The sequence below is a fragment of the Podarcis muralis genome, chromosome 9 (assembly GCF_964188315.1).
Source record: "Podarcis muralis chromosome 9, rPodMur119.hap1.1, whole genome shotgun sequence".
Taxonomy (NCBI): domain Eukaryota; kingdom Metazoa; phylum Chordata; class Lepidosauria; order Squamata; family Lacertidae; genus Podarcis; species Podarcis muralis.
Window position 1 is genome coordinate 80,061,696 of NC_135663.1, and position 6,000 is coordinate 80,067,695.

General features: G+C 40.5%; 1 pseudogene; it reads right to left on the reverse strand.

Moving 5' to 3' along the window:
• Positions 1 to 4,934: 4,934 nt before the first annotated feature.
• On the reverse strand, positions 4,935 to 5,721 carry LOC114604387 (fatty acid-binding protein, adipocyte pseudogene; annotated as a pseudogene).
• Between the last annotated feature and the right edge of the window lie 279 nt (positions 5,722 to 6,000).

Consider the following 6,000-nt stretch of genomic DNA (forward strand, 5'->3'; position numbering starts at 1 on the left):
ACTCATCGCAAAGTATTGGAAGACACAATAATTACCCACCTTGGAAGAATGGCAGATGAAGGTGATAGACTACATGGGACTGGCAGAGATGACGAGCAGAATCCAAAACCAGGGAAGAGAAACAGCGGAAGAAGATTGGAAAAAATTTAAGGATTATTTAAAGAAATATTGTAAAATTAATGAATGTTAAAATGATGCTGGATTAGAAAATATGTGGTTATTAGCGGTAATGGATAAGTTAAAGAGGAAAAGTAAGATTAAAATTAAGTTAAAAGTAAGGGAAGGATTTGCTGAAAAATTTAATTAGAAATTGGAATACAGAAAGGGGAGGCATGAGGAAGTCGGGGAAGTAAGTTATAAGAAAATAAGGGTTGAAATTATACTTGTTTTTTATATTTTCTTGTTTGTCATTTATATTGTATTGTTTTGGTTTGGTTTTGTTGTTATAAAAAACTTTGGAAACTTTAATTAAAAAATTATATATATATAAAAGGATTGCTGTCTTAATTAAATGAAAAGTAGCATGCAGAATTATTATCTTAATTGGTTTTGTGTTTAAGGAGAGGGAAACAGATTTAAGGAATGTAGGATTCAATAAATGACAAGAAATCTAACAAGTATGAAACAATTCAGAAGCATACAGACTTCTTTATTAAAAGTGTATGGACCTTTGATAACTATACAATCTGGAATTTATTTTATTCTATTTATTTATAAATCGTATATAACCCTTAATATAAAAAGAAACATCTAAGCAGACTTTTTAATAAAAAGAAGAAATAATATAAATTCATATAAAAATAAAACAATGGAATAAAACTTTTTTACAAACCTAAATAAAAAGAGGACAAAAACCACATACCATAAACAAAAATCACCAAACAAAAAGAAAGACATTTCAACCTCAGGAATCCGTGTTGAGGAAAACTTGAGTGAATAGATGTCATTAAGAGACTCTGTCTCTCAAGCCCTTCAGGGAAGGATGGTTGCCACCGCTGAGAATGCCAACTTCCAATCTGTCACCACCAGCAGAGTTTTGGGAGGAGCTTCAGATTTGTTTTTGTCTGAACCAGGAATGGGAGGTAGGTTCCTGCTAGGTATCCTGATCCCAAGTTGTTTGGGGCTTTAAATAATAGAATAATAGAGTTGGAAGGGATCTCCAAGAGTCATCTAGTCCAACCCCCTGCAATGCAGGACTCTCAGCTCAAGCATCCCTGACAGATGGCCATCTACCCTCTGCTTAAGAACCTCCAGGGATGGAGAGTCCAGCACCTTCCAAAGGAGTCTGCTCCACTGCTGAAGAGCTCTTACTGTCAGAAAGTTTTTCCGTATGCTTAGTCGGAATCTCCTTCTTGTAACTTAAAGCCATTGGTTGGAGTCCTACCCTCCAGAGCAGAAGAAAACAAGCTTGTTCCCTCTTCCATGTGAGAGCCTTTGACATATTTGATGACTATCATATCTCTTCTCAGTCTCCTCTTTTCCAGGCAAAACATACCCATCTCCTTCAATGTTCCTCGTAAGACTTGGTTTCCAGACCCCTGATCATCTTGGTCACCCTCCTCTGCGCACGTTCCAGCTTGTCAACATCCTTCTTAAACTGTGGTGCCCAGAACTAGACACAGTATTCCAGGTGTGGTCTGACTAAGGCAGAATAGAGTGGTACTATTACTTCCCTTGATCTGGACATTATACTTCTGTTGATGCAGCCTAGAATAGCATTAGCTTTTTTTGATGCTGCATCACACTGTTGACTCGTGGGATGCCCTCTGCCCTTGATGTGAGATGGGCCACAAAGAAGGCTGCCTACCCTGACTCACATTTTTTTGAAACTATTCTCACATCGTAGCCTGGAGGCATTTTCCTCTTTGGTTAAGGGGATGACAGAGGGACGAGATAGTTGGACAGTGTTCTCGAAACTATGAACATGAGTTTGACCAAACTGCGGGAGGTAGTGGAGGACAGAGGTGCCTGGCGTGCTCTGGTCCATGGGGTCACGAAGAGTCGGACACGACTAAACGACTAAACAACAACAACAATTACTTCCCTTGATCTGAATCTGCAGCCTAGAATAGCATTAGTTTGTTTTTGTTGTTGTTGCTGCATCCCACTGTTGAGTCATGTGCAGCTTGTGGTCCACCAAGACCCCTAGATCCTTTTCACACGGCCTGCTTGCAAGCCAGGTGTTCCCCATCTTACATCTTAAATGTCCACAAAAAAACTTTGAGACTGGCCCAGTAGCTAATAGAAAGCCAGAGCAAGTCGTTGTGCAGGGTGGGGTGCCCCACTGCGGAACCTGCCACTAGCTGCAACTTCCAAATAGGTGTAAAGGTAGCCCCACCTAAAATGCATCACAGTAACCTAGATGTGAGGTTTCAAATGCACAGACCACTTTGGCAAGGCTATTTCTTTCCATGAACAACTATAGCTGGCAAATGAACCAAAGCTGGTACTGGGAGCTCCAAGATGCTGGTTTCCCCTGGGCCTTTCATGGTGGAGCTTGGGGCACCTCCAAGCTACGTAGCTGCCCCTTCACAGGGAAGTGCAAGCTCCATCTGCAGAGCTGGAAGCCACCCATTCATAGAGTCTCCATCTGAATATGGCTTGGGTTAAGTGAATATGCTGAGTTCTGCACTGCAAGAGAAAACCACTGAACCCCTCTCCCACCACCATTTTCAATTTGTATTTTTGCATGGATCTGCTTTGTATCCTCTCCTATTGTATGTTTTCATTTTTCTTTTAAATCACATTCCTTTGTTTTTATTATTATTAATTAAATTTCTACACCGCCCTTCATTCAAAGATCACAGGGCAGCTTACAATATAAAAATATATATATTTACAACACAATGGATTTACAAATAAGAATTCTCAAGGCGACGCCGAGTGAACTTTGGGAACCTGAAAAAGGTTTCCTTTATGAAGCGCAGCAGGACAATCAAACGAGGATTATATATAATGTAATTGAAGAGTTGGCTCTAGAGAATGATCTCATGGAGACAGATTGACAGGATGTGAATTCTCTAACCCTTTTACCGAGTTAGCAGTTTTTACAACAATTACAGTGTGTTAGAAATTCCTGATTGAATCTTTTCATCAAAGATCAAAACCCCAGTTTGCACTGGCTTATGAAAATACTCTCAATTGTTATTAGCAGACTTTAATTGCACCAATATGGTTTCAGGCCTAAGAGAAGCCTTTGTTCTTCATAAATAGTAATGCAGAGGTAATGGCAATGCTTTAGTGGCTTTTACTGCTGAGATGCTAAATAAGGGTCCCTAAGCTTGAAAAATCTTCTCCCTCAGAGATACCATCTTTTGCCTAGAGCAAAGGGAATTAGGGGATATTTACATGACTTAAAGCTAATTTTATAGCATATTATATTCCTTCATGGCCTTAGAGTCAAACACTAAAGGATTTGGGGCGGGTTGTTTTTTTTTAATGTAAATATTTTTATAATGTAATAAATCTGCTTACATGGAAAATTTCCATATTGAAACAATATAAAAGCCTTTATTTTGTAACTTATTGGTCATTAGTAAGAGTAAGCAGCTTTGAAACATATCTTTGTTAAAAGCTGAGGTTGTGTATTAAAGCTGGAAATAAAGTTACATGCAACAGAGAAAACCTAGCAGCTCTATCCGCAGGAAAATGCTGTACAGCTTTCTGCTCAGATGCAATGAGACCATGGGTGTGAGCCCATTGGCTCAGCCGTTCAGCCTATGTCTTCCCATATTGGACTCTGTATGCCCAGAAAGGCACATTTCTTGGAATAATAACATGGAGCTACTCGTTATTCTTCACCCGCTTGCAACATGTTCACAGGGGATGCCCTCTGCCCTTGATGCGAGATGGGCCACAAAGAAGGCTGCCTACCCTGACTCACATTTTTTTGAAATTATTCTCACATCGCAGCCTGGAGGCATTTTCCTCTTTGGTTAAGGAGACGGCCTTTTAATTCTTGACTGCAAATACCATTCCATTTCTTGGAAATTCCTCTCCTCCCTTATTTTATTACAAAATTGTTAGCTCTCTGAACCCATATTTACTTGATTTGTAAAATTAAACTCGTTTTCTAGCATTAGCCACAGTGGTATTCAAAGTCCCAGGCTGCTTTAGAGTACTTTGTGGCTCCCAGTTTAAATAAACTTCAAAAATGCATGTTGTAAAAGTGTGTGCCAAAGGAGATCTTTTTGATTTATTTTTTAAGACTGAAGTTTCCTAGTTAATATTGTTACATTCAAGCCACCACCAACAGCAAACAAAATATATACAGCACTTGCATAGCTGTCAAAGCTCAGGCAAAACACAGCGCTGAGTCTCTCCATGCATGCTTTCAGAGTTTATTTTGAACAGCAGTATAAAAGATCATGCAAAATTTCTTCTGGAAAATATGTTCTTGCGCAGTCTAGACTTACCTTATTCCTTTCGGTGGTGTATGAAAATCAGCCAGGCTTTTCAGTATACTTTTGTTTCAGGCATACCTTTTCTTTGTTATTAAAAAGAATGCCATTTTGAAAACCAGCTCTTCCAGCTGGATCCACAACACTGTTAAATTGAAGCGAATGTTGTTGTTTTTCTCTATGCAAATTCCCCAGGCCTGTTTTTCTTTATTAGATCCAGAGATAATCGGCAGTGACTTTGTTTTTGTTTGTTTTGTTTTGCATTTGTATGCTTCCTTTGTTTCTCAGTGGGCTCATCATGGAAGTGGCCTTGGACAATGTGTTGGAGTTATAGAGGTTGAATGTATCAGGCAACTTCAGTAGTCATAACCAGTACATCTTCTCTGGCACAGCGTGGTATTTCATTCTCTGCATAGCAACACTGCCACTATCCAAGCCCCCCCCCCCCCCATTAAGCACTTTATTGAAGAGTCACAATACTTTTGGGTTAGATACTGTATAAAGGTTCTTTGGAATGGGTCTGTTGATAATGTCTCAGTTCTTTGGAGAAAGCAAGCAACTGCCTTGTGGGGCTCTCCTGCTTTTGTGTCCCATTAATTGCACAGGGTAAGGAGTCTGTCTTCCTGCTTTCTCATATACTCTGGTGCAGATAACACCATTCATTTCACAACCAGCTTTCCTTCTGCTATTTTTCTTTTTATTGTGGTATTTTTGTCACCCTATTTTTGCAACTGATTGAGTGTCTCGTTGTCTAACGTCACAACAGTCTTTACTTTCCTTTACTTTCCACAACAGTACTTTACTTTCCTGTCATCTGCTGTGGCCTTATCAAACTCTCCCCCCAGTCTGAAGGAAATCTCTTGTGCTCTTTAAACTAGAAGAAGAAGAGTTTGGATTTGATATCCCGAAGGAGTCTCAAAGCGGCTAACAATCTCCTTTTCCTTCCTCCCCCACAACAAACACTCTGTGAGGTGAGCGAGGCTGAGAGACTTCAGAGAAGTGTGACTGGCCCAAGGTCACCCAGCAGCTGCATGTGGAGGAGCGGGGACGCGAAGCCGGTTCACCAGATTACGAGTCCACTGCCCTTAACCACTACACCACACTGGCTCTCTGCTTTGTGGGTTATAACCTCTCCATTGCAATTGATGATCACATTGGGCTTGGCAACACTCTCCAACTTCTTGGTGGCAAAGCCCGCATCAAGTTCTTTCATATAGTCAGCAAATTTTTCATTGGAGACCAGCTTCCAAGTTCCCAAAAATTGTTCACACCTGGTGCAAGCTGAAGTCTCCTGAGGAAGGCACCACCTTGGGCTGTACATACGTGAAAGGACTCGTTTAGGATATACCGTATTTTTTGATCTTATAAGACTCACTTTTTCCCTCCTAAAAAGTAAGGGGAAATGTGTGTCCGTCTTATGGAGTGAATGCAGGCTGCACATCTATCCCAGAAGCCAGAACAGCAAGAGGGATTGCTGCTTTCACTGCGCAGCGATCCCTCTTGCTGTTCTGGCTTCTGAGATTCAGAATATTTTTTTTCTTGTTTTCCTCCTCCAAAAACTAGGCGCGTCTTGTGGTCTGGTGGGTCTTATAGAGCGAAA